Source organism: Ranitomeya variabilis, chromosome 2 (genome assembly GCF_051348905.1).
Source record: "Ranitomeya variabilis isolate aRanVar5 chromosome 2, aRanVar5.hap1, whole genome shotgun sequence".
Lineage (NCBI taxonomy): Eukaryota > Metazoa > Chordata > Amphibia > Anura > Dendrobatidae > Ranitomeya > Ranitomeya variabilis.
In genome coordinates this window covers 982642300-982662593 of record NC_135233.1, presented here as the reverse complement: position 1 = coordinate 982662593, position 20294 = coordinate 982642300, and positions in this window count along the sequence as shown.

Below are 20294 nucleotides of genomic sequence, written 5' to 3'. Positions count from 1 at the left end.
CTCTAATTGTGGGCCATAGAAAGCCTTTTTTTTTTTTTTTTTTTTTTAATATTATTTGGTTTCTAAAGTCTCCCTGAAAAAAAAAAAAACATAAATTAGGTGGGAGATTAATATTGACATTAGTGCTTGAGTGACAGTCCTGCGTGTGTGTCATCTCTGTGATTTTGTGCCACAGAAAACAGAGTGTGTAACATTGTGCCTGATTTTCCTTGTGGTCTCACCAACCTGTTAAGGGATATTGAAATCATACTGAAGTTATAGCTCACCGTGTAAGTTGTTTGACAGCAACAAATAAAGTTACTTTGGTTAAGATTTTAAAACAATGAGGAAGTCTGGTGCAAGAGGTCGTCGTGGGCGTTCATTGTCAGCTGGTAATGATGGTAGTGGTAGTGGAGCATCAGGTGGTCGTGGGGATAAAAATATTCCACCTAAGTCTGGAGCTGTGGAGCCAGTTTCGTCGTCAGGCTACACAAGGCCTCGAACGCTCTCTTTTCTGGGAGTAGGAAAACCGCTTTTAAAGGCGGAGCAGCAACAGCAAGTTTTGGCTTACATTGCAGACTCAGCCTCTAGCTCTTTTGCCTCCTCTTCCGAAACTGGTAAATGTAAAAGCAGCGCGTCGCTTGTGGATGTTCACGGTCAGGGACAAGTCGCTTCCTTGTCCTCCTCAGCAAAAACTACAACAAGAGAGAAGGATGCAGCAGGCGACACAACGGGTCACTCCATGGAGCTCTTTACACATACCGTCCCTGGCTTAGAAAGTGAAACATTTAACAGGCCATGCCCATTACAAGTATATTCTGACATGGAGTGCACTGATGCACAGCCACAGCCAGAGTACTATGCTGCTCCTTTGACTCAGACCACCACATTGCCCTCTCAGGGTACAGATCCACAATCAGACCCTGATGAGACTATGTTGCCCCGCCACGAACGCTATACCACCGACCGACACAGTGACACAGACGAAGTTGCACACGAGCTCGAAGAGGAGGTAATAGATGACCCAGTTATTGACCCCGATTGGCAGCCATTGGGGGAACAGGGTGCAGGCGGCAGTAGTTCAGAAGCGGAGGTGGAGGAGGGGCCGCAGCAGGCATCAACATCGCAACAGGTTCCATCTGCCGGGCCCGTATCTGGCCCAAAACGCGTGTCAAAGCCAAAACCTGTTGGAGCACAGCGTTGCCATCCGGTTAAAGCTCAGTCTGCAATCCCTGAAAAGGGATCCGAGTCTAGGAAGAGTGCAGTCTGGCATTTTTTTAAACAACATCCAACTGATCAGCGCAAAGTCATCTGTCAAAAATGTTCAACTAGCTTAAGCAGAGGTCAGAATCTGAAAAGTCTAAATACTAGTTGCATGCATAGACACTTAACCACCATGCATTTTCAAGCCTGGACTAACTACCAAACGTCCCTCAAGGTTGTAGCACCCTCGGCCAATGAAGCTAGTCAGCAACGCAACATCCCTTCCGTCACTGTAAGGCCACCATTTTCCGCACCACCGGCAGTATCTGTGCAGGTTTCTTTGCCAGCCAAAAGCAGTCAGGGTCAGGGAATCACCAGTTTTGTAGGAGGAAATATTGCATCTAGGGCACCGGCGGAAACAATACCGTCTCCAACCGTCTCTCAGTCTGCCATGTACACCGGCACACCCGAAAGTTCCACGATCTCCAGCTCTCCAGTCCAGCTCACCCTACATGAGACTCTGGTTAGAAAAAGGAAGTACTTATCCTCGCATCCGCGTACACAGGGTTTTAACGCCCACATAGCTAGACTAATCTCGTTAGAGATGATGCCCTACCGGTTAGTTGAAAGCGAAGCTTTCAAAGCCCTGATGGAGTACGCTGAACCACGATACGAGCTACCCAGTCGACACTTTTTTTCCAGAAAAGCCATCCCAGCCCTGCACCAGCATGTTAAACAGCGCATCGTCCATGCACTCAGGCAATCTGTGAGTACAAAGGTGCACCTGACTACAGATGCATGGACCAGTAGGCATGGCCAGGGACGTTATGTGTCCATCACGGCACACTGGGTGAATGTGGTGGATGCAGGGTCCACAGGCGACATCAATTTAGGGACAGTTGTGCCTAGCCCACGGTCTAGGAAACAGTTGGCTGTAGGCATTCGCACCCCCTCCTCCTCCTCCTCCTCGTCCTCCTGCAGAAGCTACAGCTCTTCCACAGAACGCAGTCTGCCAACCACTCCATCGGCAGATGACACTGTTGCACACCAGTTGTCCCATTATGGGCCAGCTACTGCCAAGCGTCAGCAGGCTGTATTGGCTATGAAGTGCTTGGGCGACAACAGACACACCGCGGAAGTTCTGTCCGAGTTCTTGCAACAAGAAACACAGTCGTGGCTGGGCACAGTAGATCTTGAGGCAGGCAAGGTAGTGAGTGATAACGGAAGGAATTTCATGGCTGCCATCTCCCTTTCCCAACTGAAACACATTCCTTGCCTGGCTCACACCTTAAACCTGGTGGTGCAGTGCTTATTGAAAACTTATCCTGGGTTCTCCGACCTGCTCCTCAAAGTGCGTGCACTTTGCTCACATATCCGACGTTCGCCTGTACACGCCAGCCGTATGCAGACCTATCAGCGGTCTTTGAACCTTCTCCAGCATCGCCTAATCATAGACGTTGCAACAAGGTGGAACTCAACACTGCACATGCTTCAGAGACTGTGCGAACAGAGGCGTGCTGTTATTTATTTGTGGGAGGATACACGGGCAGGCAGTAGGATGGCAGACATGGAGTTGTCAGGTGTGCAGTGGTCTAAGATACAAGACATGTGTCAAGTCCTTCAGTGTTTTGAGGAATGCACACGGCTGGTTAGTGCAGACAACGCCGTAATAAGCATGAGCATCCCCCTAATGCGTCTGCTGATGCAAAGTTTGACGCACATAAAGGAGCAGGCGTCTGTACCAGAGGAAGAGGAAAGCCTTGATGACAGTCAGCCATTGTCTGGTCAGGGCAGTGTACAGGACGAGGTAGCGGGCGAAGAGGAGGTGGAGGACGAGGAGGATGATGGGGATGAGTATATTTTTAATGCCGAACCTTTCCCGGGGGCACAGGAAATTGGTTGCGTGTCACGGCCGGGTTCTGGTTTTTTGAGGGACACAAGTGACGTAGATTTGCCTGCAACTGCCCCTCAACCAATCACAACCGGAGATTTGACAACTGGAACTTTGGCCCACATGGCGGATTATGCCTTACGTATCCTAAAAAGGGACACACGCATTACGAAAATGATGAACGATGACGATTACTGGTTGGCCTGCCTCCTTGATCCACGCTATAAAGGCAAATTGCAAAATATTATGCCACATGAGAACTTGGAACTAATATTAGCAACCAAACAATCAACTCTTGTTGACCGTTTGCTTCAGGCATTCCCAGCACACAGCGCACGTGATCGTTCTCACACGAGCTCCAGGGGGCAGCAGACTAGGAGTGTTAGGGGTGCACACATCAGAAGTGGCGTTGGACAGAGGGGTTTTCTGACCAGGTTGTGGAGTGATTTTGCTATGACCGCAGACAGGACAGGTACTGCTGCATCAATTGAAAGTGACAGGAGACAACATTTGTCCAGTATGGTTACTAACTATTTTTCATCCCTTATCGATGTTCTCCCTCAACTGTCATTCCCATTTGATTACTGGGCCTCCAAATTAGACACCTGGCCAGAATTGGCAGAATATGCATTGCAGGAGCTTGCTTGCCCGGCAGCAAGTGTCCTATCAGAAAGAGTACTCAGTGCTGCAGGTTCAATATTAACCGAAAAAAGGACTCGTCTGGCTACCCAAAATGTTGACGATCTAACATTCATTAAAATGAACCACAACTGGATTTCGAAATCTTTTGCCCCACCTTGCCCGGCCGACACCTAGCTTTCCTATGAAAAGCTCTTGCCTGTGAATTACTTTTCTAATGTCTAATTTGCTGCAGCTGATTGTACAGCATACGACATGTTTACACCTCCCTAAATGGCAAAACTCCCCACACGGGGCCGTGGTATCGCGACTTGGCGCAAGCACCCGTGAGACTGCTGTTTGTCTGAAGAGGTGGGTGTGCTCGCTTTTGGTTGACGGCATTGCTACTGGGTCCCTCATAGTACAATGTAGTGTCTCTGGCGGTGGTGGTGCGCACCCAACGTCAGACACACCGTTGTAACATGAGGGGCCCTGGGGCGGTCCCGCCGGCCTCAAGAGAGTTCCCCCCTACCCCAGCTCAAAATGTGCTCTACCACGTCCAAAATTATGTCACACAGCTCCACCAATCTTTAGTCTATTCGCTGACATCATTCAATGTCTGGCACTGACAATACAAATTTGTAGACATCTATGATGCAACTTAAAGTAGTCTGTGTCTGTGTCCTATATTGGCACCATTAAATAGTTACTGCCAAATTACTATGTCAGAAACTCAGTAGATGAGCCCACCCCTGTACCTAAGTATGCCACCTTTTTTTTTGTTGTGGTTGTTTTGCGAGACATTAACATCTATTTATATTTTGGGAGTACTGGGACAGACACTCCTTGCACTACTCCTCCACTCACCACCAAGCTGCCTGTGTATCCATGTAACCGCTGTAAAGCTGCCATGAGCCTATTGTTTGTTATGTTAGGCCTTTGATAGCCTGTCTGCGGTCCCTACTTTAAATACTCCTCCACTCACCACCAAGCTGCCTGCCCGTGTATCCATGTAACCGCTGTAAAACTGCCATGAGCCTATTGTTTGTTATTTTAGGCCTTTGATAGCCTGTCTGCGGTCCCTACTTTATATACTCCTCCACTCACCACCACCAAGTTGCCTGCCCGTGTATCCATGTAACCGCTGTAAAACTGCCATGAGCCTATTGTTTGTTATGTTAGGCCTTTGATAGCCTGTCTGCGGTCCCTACTTTAAATACTCCTCCACTCACCACCAAGCTGCCTGTGTATCCATGTAACCGCTGTAAAGCTGCCATGAGCCTATTGTTTGTTATGTTAGGCCTTTGATAGCCTGTCTGCGGTCCCTACTTTAAATACTCCTCCACTCACCACCAAGCTGCCTGTGTATCCATGTAACCGCTGTAAAGCTGCCATGAGCCTATTGTTTGTTATTTTAGGCCTTTGATAGCCTGTCTGCGGTCCCTACTTTAAATACTCCTCCACTGACCAGACCACTGCTGCCCGTGTACCCCTGGAACCAATTATAAAGTGCCTACAGCCAGCCCATTTTCTTATGTTAGGCCTTTGAAGCCTGTCTGCGGTCCCTACTTTAAATACTCCTCCACTGACCACCAAGCTGCCTGCCCGTGTATCCATGTAACCGCTGTAAAACTGCCATGAGCCTATTGTTTGTTATTTTAGGCCTTTGAAGCCTGTCTGCGGTCCCTCCTTCCACTAGTCCTCCACTGACCAGACCACTGCTGCCCGTGTACCCCTGGAACCAATTATTAAGTGCCTACAGCCAGCCCATTTTCTTATGTTAGGCCTTTGAAGCCTGTCTGCGGTCCCTACTTTAAATACTCCTCCACTGACCACCAAGCTGCCTGCCCGTGTATCCATGTAACCGCTGTAAAACTGCCATGAGCCTATTGTTTGTTATTTTAGGCCTTTGATAGCCTGTCTGCGGTCCCTACTTTAAATACTCCTCCACTCACCACCACCAAGTTGCCTGCCCGTGTATCCATGTAACCGCTGTAAAACTGCCATGAGCCTATTGTTTGTTATGTTAGGCCTTTGATAGCCTGTCTGCGGTCCCTACTTTAAATACTCCTCCACTCACCACCAAGCTGCCTGTGTATCCATGTAACCGCTGTAAAGCTGCCATGAGCCTATTGTTTGTTATGTTAGGCCTTTGATAGCCTGTCTGCGGTCCCTACTTTAAATACTCCTCCACTCACCACCAAGCTGCCTGTGTATCCATGTAACCGCTGTAAAGCTGCCATGAGCCTATTGTTTGTTATTTTAGGCCTTTGATAGCCTGTCTGCGGTCCCTACTTTAAATACTCCTCCACTCACCACCAAGCTGCCTGCCCGTGTATCCATGTAACCGCTGTAAAACTGCCATAAGCCTATTGTTTGTTATTTTAGGCCTTTGATAGCCTGTCTGCGGTCCCTACTTTAAATACTCTTCCACTGACCAGACCACTGCTGCCCGTGTACCCCTGGAACCAATTATAAAGTGCCTACAGCCAGCCCATTTTCTTATGTTAGGCCTTTGAAGCCTGTCTGCGGTCCCTACTTTAAATACTCCTCCACTCACCACCAAGCTGCCTGCCCGTCTATCCATGTAACTGCTGTAAAACTGCAATGAGCCTATTGTTTGTTATTTTAGGCCTTTGATAGCCTGTCTGCGGCCCCTACTTGCAATACTCCTCCACTGACCACAATGCTGCCTGGAGTGCCTGCCTGTGTATCCATGTAACCGATGTAAAACTGCCATGACTGCCTACTGTTTGTTATTTTAGGCCTTTGATAGCCTGTCTGCAGCCCCTACTTGCAATACTCCTCCACTGACCACACCAATGCTGCCCGTGTACCCCTGGAACCTATTTAAAAGTTCATAGAGCCTAGTTATATATTTTATTTACTATTAATAAGGCCATGATGGACTACGCTGTACCACGCTACAAGCTAACCAGTCGACACTTCTTTTGCGAGAAAAGCCATCCCAACCCTCCACCAGCATGTAGAAGACCGCATTGTCCATGCACTCTGGCAATCTGTGAGTACAAAGGTGCACCTGACAACAGACGCATGGACCTGTAGGCATGGCCACGGAAGATTACGTGTCCATTACGGCGCAATGGGTTAATGTGGTGGATGCATGGTCCACAGGGGACAGCCTACTAAGTCTGTCTGCAGTCCCTAATTCAAATTGTCCTCCACTGTCTAAATCGGAGCTTCCACCTTCTGGCTTTCGGCCTATAGTATCAGAAATTAAACTGCATTTGGCCTTCAACTTTGGTTAGGGCCTACTAACGGCTTCTGCCCCTCCCTGGTGTTGCCCTCAACTAAATAAAGCTGAGCTTCAACCTTCTGCTCCAAATTACCATTTTGAAAAATGCAATAGGCTTTTCCGGCCTACTAAAGGTGTCTGTCTGTGTGCCCCTGCCTGGTGTTGCCCTCAACTAAATAAAGCTGAGCTTCAACCTTCTGCTCCAAATTACCATTTTGAAAAATGCAATAGGCTTTTCCGGCCTACTAAAGGTGTCTGTCTGTGTGCCCCTGCCTGGTGTTGTCCTCAACTAAATAAAGCTGAGCTTCAACCTTCCGGCTCTCATTAAGTGGTTTTAAAAAAAAAAAATGGTGGTTAGGGCCTACTAACGGCTTCTGCCCCTCCCTGGTGTTGCCCTCAACTAAATAAAGCTGAGCTTCAACCTTCTGCTCCAAATTACCATTTTAAAAAATGCAATAGGCTTTTCCGGCCTACTAAAGGTGTCTGTCTGTGTGCCCCTGCCTGGTGTTGTCCTCAACTAAATAAAGCTGAGCTTCAACCTTCCGGCTCTCATTAAGTGGTTTTAAAAAAAAAAATGGTGGTTAGGGCCTACTAACGGCTTCTGCCCCTCCCTGGTGTTGTCCTCAACTAAATAAAGCTGAGCTTCAACCTTCCGGCTCTCATTAAGTGGTTTTAAAAAAAAAAATGGTGGTTAGGGCCTACTAACGGCTTCTGCCCCTCCCTGGTGTTGTCCTCAACTAAATAAAGCTGAGCTTCAACCTTCCGGCTCTCATTAAGTGGTTTTAAAAAAAAAAATGGTGGTTAGGGCCTACTAACGGCTTCTGCCCCTCCCTGGTGTTGTCCTCAACTAAATAAAGCTGAGCTTCAACCTTCCGGCTCTCATTAAGTGGTTTTAAAAAAAAAAATGGTGGTTAGGGCCTACTAACGGCTTCTGCCCCTCCCTGGTGTTGCCCTCAACTAAATAAAGCTGAGCTTCAACCTTCTGCTCCAAATTACCATTTTAAAAAATGCAATAGGCTTTTCCGGCCTACTAAAGGTGTCTGCCCCTCCCTGGTGTTGTCCTCAACTGAACAAAGCTGAGCTTCCACATTCTGGCTTTCGCCCTATACTATCAGATATTAAACTGCATTTGGCCTACTAGTGTGGTTAGGCCCTTGAAACAGTGTCTGCTGCTCTTGGGTTTGCTACTCCACTGAACAAAGCAATGCCGCCTGTTTAGTCCTGTTACCAATTTTGAACTGCATGTAGCCTACTTTATTCTTTGGCCCTATATCTGTTTCCTCCTCATCCTGCCCATTGCCCAGCCACTGCTAAATGAGTCTGCTGGTACATTGACCTAGACCACTACATTCCCCTTGTACTCTACACAGCCAGAATCTGTCCCTGCTGAAAGTAAGGTTCCCCTTCCCGCATGTTATACCACCTTACACAGGGACAAAGAGGAAGGTGCAGATGAAAGTGCAGGTTCCTTCATCAGGTGGGGGGGCATACTCGTTGGCGACGTCACTGGCACAGGGCCCCTCAGAGTACGCAAAAGTGTCGCTGCTGGTGGGAGGCGCCCCCGCCATGCAAACACACCGCCGTACTTTGAGGGGCCCTGTGCCAGTGGCAATGCGAACGAGTGGGCCCCCCCCTGCTTGCTCAGGATCACAGCACTTGCAACTTTTAAATACTTACCTTTCCCTGCAACACCGCCGTGACGTAGTCCGCATTTCCTGGGCCCACGAAAAACTTGAGCCAGCCCTACTCCCCCCACAACTTTCCCCCAATTCCCTATGCCCAACTATTATTATACAGTTAATTAAGATTGGCAAGCTTCAGAAACAAGAATGGATGTTTTTGGCATTAAAATGGGCACTGTAGGTGTTTTCCTGGCCTCCACTCACTGCCGACTATGCTTCCCCATTGACTTGCATTGGGTTTCGTGTTTCGGTCGATCCCCGACTTTTAGCGATAATCGGCCGACTGCACTCGACTCGACTCTGGACAAAATCGGGTTTCCCAAAACCCTACTCGATCTTAAAAAAATGAAAGTCGCTCAACCCTAGTTAAATGTTGTCACATTTTTGTATCACTTTTGCTACAGTATTCTAAATGACAAGTAAAGGTTTGCTGACCTTCTTGTAGCCTTCACCTTTCTCATGTTGGGAAATTGTTTTGTTTCTCAAGTCTTGTGACATCTCTCTTCCACAAGGTGCCAGTGCTGACAGCATGAAATGGGAAGGGGTTTTTGTATATTAAGTAGCACCCTCCTATAGTAAAGTGTCTGCTGGTCACCTATTTAATGAATAATCATACTTATCTGTGGCTGAATTCTTGTTAATTAGGATTTTGTAGTCTAAACTTTAGCTTTGCTCCAGAAAGTTTCATTTGGATGTACTCATTTTTGCAACATGGTATTAAATAAAGGTTTTCCGACAAATCTGTTGGCGTATACTCATTCACTCTGAGCACACTATATATATATATATATATATATATATATATATATATATATACACTCACCGGCCACTTTATTAGGTACACCGTGCTAGTAACGGGTTGGACCCCCTTTTGCCTTCAGAACTGCCTCAATTCTTCGTGGCATAGATTCAACAAGGTGCTGGAAGCATTCCTCAGAGATTTTGGTCCATATTGACATGATGGCATCACACAGTTGCCGCAGATTTGTCGGCTGCACATCCCAAAGATGCTCCATACAAGGCAGGATGGATCCATGCTTTCATGTTGTTTACGCCAAATTCTGACCCTACCATCCGAGTCAAATCGAGACTCATCAGACCAAGCAACGTTTTTCCAATCTTCTACTGTCCAATTTCGATGAGCTTGTACAAATTGTAGCCTCCGTTTCCTGTTCTTAGCTGAAAGGAGTGGTACCCGGTGTGGTCTTCTGCTGCTGTAGCCCATCTGCCTCAAAGTTCGACGCACTGTGCGTTCAGAGATGCTCTTAGGCCTACCTTGGTTGTAACGGGTGGCGATTTGAGTCACTGTTGCCTTTCTATCAGCTCGAACCAGTCTGCCCATTCTCCTCTGACCTCTGGCATCAACAAGGCATTTCCGCCCACAGAAATGCCGCTCACTGGATTTTTTTTCTTTTTCGGACCATTCTCTGTAAACCCTAGAGATGGTTGTGCGTGAAAATCCCAGTAGATCAGCAGTTTCTGAAATACTCAGACCAGCCCTTCTGGCACCAACAACCATGCCACGTTCAAAGGCACTCAAATCACCTTTCTTCCCCATACTGATGCTCGGTTTGAACTGCAGGAGATTGTCTTGACCATGTCTACATGCCTAAATGCACTGAGTTGCCGCCATGTGATTGGCTGATTAGAAATTAAGTGTTAACAAGAAGTTGGACAGGTGTACCTAATAAAGTGGCCGGTGAGTGTATATATTAGTGATGGGCAACCACTAAAATGCTCGGGTGCTCGTTGCTTGGGTCGAGCAAATTGGAATACTCGGGTACTCGGCCAGAACAACGAGCCCAATGTAAGTCTATGGGAGACCCGAGTATTTTTACCGCGATCCCCCCTGGGGGTCCTTTTAAGGTCTAAAAACGTCTGAAAATGATGTAAACACTGCTCAAATGACACTGGAATCTCATGGGGATCGCCCCTGAAAGCAATCCTGACTCCTAGTTCACAGCCTTAATAATTTTTTTCCAAGATTCATGCAATTTTTCCCGGTGCCACAAAAAACACATTAACCCCTTACTGACATCGGACGGGATAGTACATCCGATGTCAGCTCCCCTGCTTTGATGCAGGGCTCCGCGGTGAGCCCGCATCAAAGCCGGGACATATCAGCTGTTTTGAACAGCTGACATGTGCCCGCAATAGTGGCGGGTGAAATCGCGATTCCCCCGCCGCTATTAACTAGTTACATGCCGCTGTCAAACGCAGACAGCGGCATTTAACTACCGACGGCATCGCCGACCCCCGTCACATGATCGGAGGTCGGCAATGCTTCTGCAGAGTAACCATAGAGGTCCTTGAGACCTTTATGGTTACTGATCGCCGGTAGCTGTGAGCGCCACTCTGTGGTCAGCGCTCACAGCACACCTGATTTTCTACTACATAGCAGCGAACAGCAGATCGCTGCTATGTAGCAGAGGCGATCGTGCTGTGCCTGCTTCTAGCCTACCATGGAGGCTATTGAAGCATGGCAAAAGTAAAAAAAAAAAGTGAAAAAAAGTGAAAAAAAAAAAAGTTTAAATCACCCCCCTTTGCCCCAATCAAAGTAAATCAATAAAAAAAATCAAATCTACACATATTTGGTCTCGTCATGTTCAGAATCGCCCGATCTATCAATAAAAAAAAAGCATTAACCTGATCACTAAACGGCGTAACGAGAAAAAAAATTGAAATGCCAGAATTACGGGTTTTTTGGTCGCCGCGACATTGCATTACAATGCAATAACGGGCGATCAAAAGAACATATCTGCACCGAATTGGAATCATTAAAAATGCCAGCTCGGCATGCAAAAAATAAGCCCTCAACCGACCCCAGATCATGAAAAATGGAGACGCTACGAGTATCGGAAAATGGCGCAATTTATTTATTTTTTTAGCAAAGTTTGGAATTTTTTTTCACCACTTAGGTAAAAAATAACCTAGTCATGTTAGGTGTCTATGAACTCGTAATGACCTGGAGAATCATAATGGCAGCTCAGTTTTAGCATTTAGTGAACCTAGCAAAAAAGCCAAGCAGAAAACAAGTGTGGGATTGAACTTTTATTGCAATTTCACCGCACTTGGAATTTTTTTCCCATTTTCTAGTACACGACATATTAAAACAAATGATGTCGTTAAAAAGTACAACTCATCCTGCAAAAAATAAGCCCTCACATGGCCAAATTGATGGAAAAATAAAAAAGTTAAGGCTCTCGGAAGGAGGGGAGTGAAAAACGAACACGGAAAAACGAAAAATCCCACGGTCATGAAGGGGTTAAAACTAAACCAAAACAGGTTTTGCTTGGAAATATGTCAAGGTACATCCTTTGCAGGTTAATGACTTGCCTGTAAGGCCAAATACTTAACCTCAGACCAAAAATATCCTCTCCCATTTATGCTTAGTTCACACACAGCGTTTTTGAAGCGTTTTTCAACTTTGACATTGCTTTCAGAGACAGAGAACCCATGGGAGATTACCTACACTGCATGGGCATCCCCAATTATGCATGTATCAGCACACTGCATATGTACAGGTACCCCAGTTTTGGCACCTGTCTTAGTCATGCTTCTCTGGTCTTATATAGTGATTTACACTATGTAGTAACTCTAGTTTCACCCAGACCTTCAAGTGGCCACTTTTCAAGTTTGGATTAAACTGAGATATCATGGAGTCATCAGACGAGGGGCAATAAACCTCTAGAAAATAAAAGCCACAAGGATTTAGATCAAACCACCACTGGCATAATTTCAGTAAACCTTAATATTTTACAATGACAAACAGCAAAAATATAGAGGCTTAGAACTGTTTGTGAAGTGAGTAAACAAACATTTATCAAGATTGTGTCACTATGATCATTGTCTGCCACATCTGTAAATGTTTTACAAGAAATGCAGATATGTGATTGTCTGAATGCATTCGGTATACAGTCTTTAAATCTTGGTTACAAATCGCCATTTGTATATTTGCCATTTGTACATTTGAGGCAGCCAAAGTTATGGCTCTCAAGGAAAGAAACTAATGTAGTCGACAAAGAAATATTTTTAATGAACTACTGAGCCAAACTAACAGCATTGCTTTATCAATTTTATATGAAGTGTATTGTGTCCAATTTGAGCAACCAGGCAACACAAAAAGGAGCTTTCAAAGATACACAAATGTTATGAAGTCTTTGCCAACAAGGATGTGTTTTTCCATCAATGTGGGGTACCTTTTTTATAAATATACTAGTGCAATTGCAGGCCCCTTGCCCAAAATTCACCGGCCTATAACAGTACAGAGCACGTTCACATTGGTGATCTACTGGCAGTTAAAGGACACATTGCAGGAGACAGAGTTAAGAAGTAGGCCCAATGTAATGTATTTTCAAATTCCCCAATCTGGTGTCCTTTTTGGACTTATTAAAATAGTGCCATCACAGCCCCCTAGCCCAAAAGTCTGTGGCCTATAAGAGTACAGAGCATGTCAACCCTGGTGATCTAGTGGCAGTTAAAGAACACATTGCAGGAGACAGAGTTAAGAAGTAGGCCCAATGGAATGCCATGCCCAATTCCCAAAGTGGTGTCCTTTTTGGACGTATTAAAATAGTGCCATCACTGCCACTACATTTCCACACCACCAGATGATAGCAGCTCATAAAGTGTTTTTAATCTTCAATATTTGATTAAGGCCCTCCAGTTATTGCCTTCAAGGATCTATGGATGATCCTGCTTGTAATCTTTGGCAGGCTTTGCACTGCGCGCAGAGAGTTTAGGAGTACCATGACCAGGGGTGGATTAAGGGTAGCCAGGGCCCTGGGCTGTTCAGACACTGTGGACCCCCCGGTCAAGTGACGGGGACATGCGACGGGGTCATGCAATGGGGTCATCATTAGTGTTGAGCGATACCGTCCGATACTTGAAAGTATCGGTATCGGAAAGTATCGGCCGATACCGGCAAAGTATCGGATCTAATCCGATACCGATACCCGATACCAATACAAGTCAATGGGACTCAAGTATCGGATGGTATCCCTGATGGTTCCCAGGGTCTGAAGGAGAGGAAACTCTCCTTCAGGCCCTGGGATCCATATTAATGTGTAAAATAAAGAATTAAAATAAAAAATATTGCTATACTCACCTCTCCGACGCAGCCTGGACCTCACCGAGGGAACCGGCAGCGTTCTTTGCTTAAAATGCGCGCTTTTACTTCCTTCCGTGACATCACGGCTTGTGATTGGTCGCTAGCCGCCCATGTGGCCGCGACGCGACCAATCACAGCAAGCCGTGACGTAATTTTCAGGTCCTCAATGCCTAATTCTAGGCATTCAGGAATTTAAAATTACGTTCCGGCTTGTGATTGGTCGCGTCGCGGTCACATGGGCGATGCGACCAATCACAAGCCGTGACGTCACGGGATGCAGGAGACGCGCGCATTTTTAAAATTACGTCACGGCTTGTGATTGGTTGCGTGCCGCCCATGTGACCGCGACGCGACCAATCACAGCAAGCCGTGACGTAATTTCAGGTCCTGATGCCTATTTCTGCATTGAGGACCTGAAATTACGTCACGGCTTGCTGTGATTGGTCGCGTCGCGGTCACATGGGCGGCACGCAACCAATCACAAGCCGTGACGTAATTTTAAAAATGCGCGCGTCTCCTGCCTCCCGTGACGTCACGGCTTGTGATTGGTCGCGTCGCCCATGTGACCGCGACGCGACCAATCACAAGCCGGAACGTAATTTTAAATTCCTGAATGCCTAGAATTAGGCAGTGAGGACCTGAAAATTACGTCACGGCTTGCTGTGATTGGTCGCGTCGCGGCCACATGGGCGGCACGCGACCAATCACAAGCCGTGACGTCACGGGAGGAAGTAAAAGCGCGCATTTTAAGCAAAGAACGCTGCCGGTTCCCTCGGTGAGGTCCAGGCTGCGTCAGAGAGGTGAGTATAGCAATATTTTTTATTTTAATTCTTAATTTTACACATTAATGTTGTTTCGATACCGATACCCGATACCACAAAAGTATCGGATCTCGGTATCGGAATTCCGATACCCGCAAGTATCGGCCGATACCCGATACTTGCGGTATCGGAATGCTCAACACTAGTCATCATATACCTGAACCAGATTATTCCAGAAAAATAGTTGCTGTGTGAAACTGTAACCTGTCAAACATCCATTGATCTAGTCAATTTACCCTTCAAATAGGAAGAAAAAAAACACAATACTGTCACCATAAGTGCTAGTATTCACAGGAGATCTGTACTTAGTATGCAGTGTCTGTGTAGAGGTAATACAGTGATCACCGGTGACATTATACACAGGACTTCTGCACATAGTATATAGTGTATAGTGTCAGTGTATAGGTAACACTGACTCATCAGTAACATCTCTAGGTGAAGTCCTTCATCTTTCATCCAGTACAGACCACCATCACTTCATCCAGCCAGGACTTGTCTCTGCAGAAAATAACACAGTTATCTCGAGCTCTGCTTGCAGAACACATTACTTAATTTTTCCCAACTTCTACATTACAACACATGAAGAAAAAGAGGCGACATAGTGTCACTCTACACAGTAACAGGATCGCCCCCCATTTAAAACAGTGTCCTCAAAAAGTAAAATAAATACATCACTGCAGTAATAAGATCCCTTAATTAGCCCCTATGGTAATAATAATATCCCCCATCCTGGCCCCGTGTTTCTCATTCTTGGCTTCAGCCACATGTTCTCCCATCCTGCCCTCATGAGTATCCATTCTGCCCTATATGATCTCCCCATCCTGCCCCATATGATCTCCCCATCCTGCCCCATTAGTTTCCATCCTATCAATCCTGCCCCATGATCCTGCATGATCTGTCTACAATCCTGCCCCCGGTGTCTCCAATCCTGCCATATGTCTTTCATTCTGCCCCGTGTCTCCAATCATGCCCTGTATCAACATTCTGCCCATGTCTCCAATCCTGCCCCATCTGTCTTCAGTCCTGCCCCCAGTGTGTCCAGCATCTCTGCCCCCAATGTCCAGCATCTCTGCACCCAGTGTCCAGCATCTCTGCCCCCAGTGTCCAGCATCTCTGCCCCCAATGTCCAGCATCTCTGCCCCAATGTGTCCAGCATCTCTGCCCCCAATGTGTCCAGCATCCTGCCCCCAGTGTGTCCAGCATCCTGCCCCCAGTGTGTCCATCATCCTGCCCCAGTGTGTCTCACTCATCATCGCCTATCTGCCATGAATTGTTGTGTTTGGATAAGATGAACTACAGAGTAAAGGGACACAGATTACCAAGCTAGTTGAGAACCCTAGTTCTAGCTAGATATTTTTACTGATATATTTATGTCCCTCCAAGTTATCTACATTCATACATTGTATATGTGAGTATTTCGTCCCCTATCCCATCAGGGTCTAACAGGGATAGTAGGGAGAGCCGACGAGGAGCGGGGGCACCACGGCGTAGGACAATAGGGTGCCAACCTCCGCAGGCAGGTAGGGGGCACTTAGAGAGCATAGGGCTTGACACTGTTGCGGCCTTTCCTGTTAGTACGCTTGCATTTATTGGTGATGGTTTTGTCAAGTGCACATGTATGTTTTTAATATTTAAATTAAAGGCTAATTTTTAGTATTTGTACATTATTTCTTGGGTTTTTTCTGTGAGATTAGTTTAATTTTCCCAAGTATTCATTCTTTGACTGTGAAAACTGCCCCAGTGTGTCCAGCATCTCTGCCCCCAGTGTCCAGAATCTCTGCCCCCAGTGTCCAGCATCTCTGCCCCAATGTGTCCAGCATCCTGCTCCCAATGGGTCAAGCATCCTGCCCCAAGTGTGTCCAGCATCTCTGCCGCCAGTATCCAGCATCTCTGCCCCCAGTGTCCAGCATCTCTTCCCCAGTGTCCAGCATCTCTGCCCCCAATGTCCAGCATCTCTGCCTCCAATGTCCAGCATCTCTGCCCCCAATGTGTCCAGCATCCTGCCCCCAATGTGTCCAGCATCCTGCCCCCAGTGTGTCCAGCATCCTGCCCCCAGTGTATTCAGCATATTGCCCCCAGTGTGTCCAGCAATCTGCCCCAGTGTCTCCAGCATCCTGCCCCCAGTGTGTCCAGCAATCTGCCCCAGTGTCTCCAGCATATTGCCCTCAGTGTATCCAGCATTCATCCCCAGTGTGTCCAGCATATTGCCCCCAGTTTGTCCAGCATTCTGCCCCCAGTGTGTCCAGCATCCTGTCCCTAGTGTGTCCAGCATCCTGCCCCCAGTGTGTTCAGCATCCTGCCCCAGTGTGTCCAGCAATCTGCCTCAGTGTCTCCAGAATACTGCCCTAATTGTGTACAGCAATCTGCCCCAGTGTCTCCAGCATATTGCCCCCAGTTTGTCCAGCATTCTGCCCCAATGTGTCCAGCATCCTGCCCTCAGTGTGTCCAGCATCCTGTCCCCAGTGTGTCCAGCATCCTGCTCCCAGTGTGTCCAGCATCCTGCCCCCAGTGTGTCCAGCATCCTGCCCCAGTGTGTCCAGCATATTTCCCCCAGTGTGTCCAGCATTCAACACCCAGTGTGTCCAGCATTCAGCCCCCAGTGTGTCCAACATATTGCCCCCAATGAGTCCAGCATCCTGCCCCCAGTGTGTCCATCATATTGCCCCCAGTGTGTCCAGCATATTGCCCCCCCTGTGTCCAGCATATTGCCCCCAGTGTATCCAGCATATTGCCCCCAGTGTGTCCAGCATATTGCCCCTAGTGTGTCCAGCATATTGCCCCCAGTGTGTCCAGTATATTGCCCCCAGTGTGTCCAGCATTCAGCACCCAGTGTCTCCAGCATTCAGCCCCCAGTGTGTCCAGCATATTACCACCAGTGTGTCCAGCATATTGCCCCCAGTGTGTCCAGCATATTGCCCCCAGTGTGTCCATCATCTCTGCCCCAGTGTGTCCAGCATATTGCCCCCAGTGTGTCCAGCATCTCTGCCCCAGTGAGTCCAGCACTCTTGCCCGGGCCCCCCGGATTGCCGTTCGCAATAAAAAAAAAATTCCAGTTCTCCTCACCTGCCGCACTCCTTCGGCGATGCTCCCTCCAGCAACGCGCCCTCGCCAGCGACTGACAATGACATCTGACGCCGGCAACGTGCACGCTGCGGCTGACTTCAGCTGCCAGCCTCCAAGTGGCTGGCGGCTGTTAACTGTTGACGTGCGGGCACGCGCCCGCACGTCAATAGTATTAAACTGCCTCAGCACCAGCAGGGGCTTGGTGAGCAGATGAGCCGGTGCACGATGCGGGCCCCTTCTGCAGTAATGCCCTGATGGCGGCGGTCAATCTGAGCAGTTGCCCAGGGCCCCCCCACACCACTGGGCCCTGGGCTACCGCCCAGATTGACCTAATTATAATCCGCCACTGACCGTGACTACACTTTGTTCACAATAATTGAATGAGGCACTATAGTTGGTGCCTTCAAGAGTGTGTGGATGACCAAGTTTGTAATTTGAGTAAGGCTTTCCACTGTGTGCAGAGCTTTTATGTCTGTACGAGCACCACAACTACACTTTATTCACAATATTTGAATGAGGCACCACAGTTGGTGCCTTTTAAGCGTGTATGGGTGACCATGCTTGAAATGTTTGGCAAGTTTGGTACGGTGTGCAGAGCCTTTATGACCGTAGGAGTACACTATATGACAATTCAATAGAATGTGTATGAGGCCCTTCTTTATATCTAATACAGGGTGTATCTGAGTCCCTCTTTCATCCAATTTTTGGCAGTTCTTGTTTCCTTCATAAATTACATTGAAATTTCACAATTTTTTTTATAAAAATGTAAATTCCAGTTTACCTAAATTATATATATATTTTTTACATAGTTTTTAAATTTTGCGTTTTATGCAAGTCGTTATACAGGGAAGAATGTTTCTTAAAATCTTTTTTCCTGTAAACTCCAATTTCTTTTTGATTTTTAATGTTTTTTGACAGTCTTTAAAGTGGAGTAAAAGTTTGATCCCATTGTTCTCAGCAGCGATCCGGGAGTCAGAGATGCATCCAGGAGTCTTCCCCATTCTGTTCATCTTCAATTCAGCACTTTTTCCATCCATTTCAACATTTTCACTGTCCCCCAAACCTCCTTGTATGGTGCGTCAGAAAAATGCTAGGATTTCCCATTGACTCCCATGTTACTCGCTGGTCGAAACGAGCATCTGAGCATTAGAAATTGTTTGGCTTGAGTAAGCATCTGAGCATTTTAGTGCTTGCTCATCACTAGTTGTCACATGATCGCCTGCTCTCACTAGCAATACCAGTGAATACTGACAGCGTGCGCACCACATGCCATAAGGATTCAGAGGTCTGAATGAAGTGTGACTGCAGACCTTTAGCAGAAGACTGGGCAGCCCCCTTTAAAAGATAAGAACATGAAGCCTAAAATTAGGTTTTGCAAAAATAACAACGCAACCAGGACATAAGACCAATGGTTTTCCCATGTGCTCTAATATTACACAGTTGCTGCACTGGATATAAGCTTGTTATTTGCCACCTGCTTATCTGCATTGGCACATTCACAAAATATTAATATAATGGCATATGAAGGCAATGGATTAAAAATGTTTATAAAAGCCATATCAGCTGAAGCCACCACAATTATTACCCCGATAAACATGAATATTAGTTTTGGTCCAAAGACTACAAGAAACTATTGCTGCTTATAGACCACTACTTCCCAGGTATGTAGCTAAGAATGCAAACAAACGGTATATGCTCAGGTTAATAAACTGCCTCCTGCTAGGTGCTGAAAGCTGCAGCAATTATGTTGATTTGCACAATGTTTCCCAGGCATTCCTCACATACTTCTCTAAATCCTCTTCATGAAACGCTTTGTTTAAAGGGACACTCAATTTCCATAAATATATAGCAAACAGTTGAGTGGATCATTTGAAATTCAGATGTACCAAAAAGTGTTGTGCAAATAAATTTGCCAGGAATCACATTATTGAAAAGCCCCTAATTGAATGGATAAAATGTGTACAACATTTGGAAATCTCCTAGGAGAGTAATGAATGCATTATAAGCTCCTTAATACGAACACAGCCTTAGGCCGGTTTCACACGTCATTGTCTCCAGTACGTGAGGTGACAGTTTCCTCACGTACCGGAGCCACTGACACATGTAGACCCATTAAAATCAATGCATCTGTGCAGATGTCATTGATTTTTTTGCGGACCGTGTCTCCGTGTTCCAAACACGGAGACATGTCAGTGTTCGTGGGAGCGCACGTATTACACGGACCCATTAAAGTCAATGGGTCCGTGTAAAACATGGACTTCACACGGACGTTCCCCGTGTGCGGTCCCTGTGGCGTGCAGGAGACAGCGCTACAGTAAGCGCTGTCCCCCCCACATGTTGCTGAAGCCGCGATTCATATCTTCTGTGCAGCAGCGTTTGCTGCATAGAAGATATGAATAATAGTGTTTAAATGAAAGATCTACCTGTCCGCCACCCCCCACCCCCTGTGCGCTCCCCCGCTGTTCAGAAAATACTCACCCGCTCCCACGTTGGCTGTCGCTGCTTCCTGGTCTGGCCGCGGCTTCTACTGTATGCGGTCACGTGGGGCCGCTCATTTACAATCATGAATAGTCGGCTCCGCCCCTATGGGAGGTGGAGCCGCCTATTCATGACTGAAAATGAGCGGCCCCACGTGACCGCATACAGTGGCCAGACCAGGAAGGAGCGACAG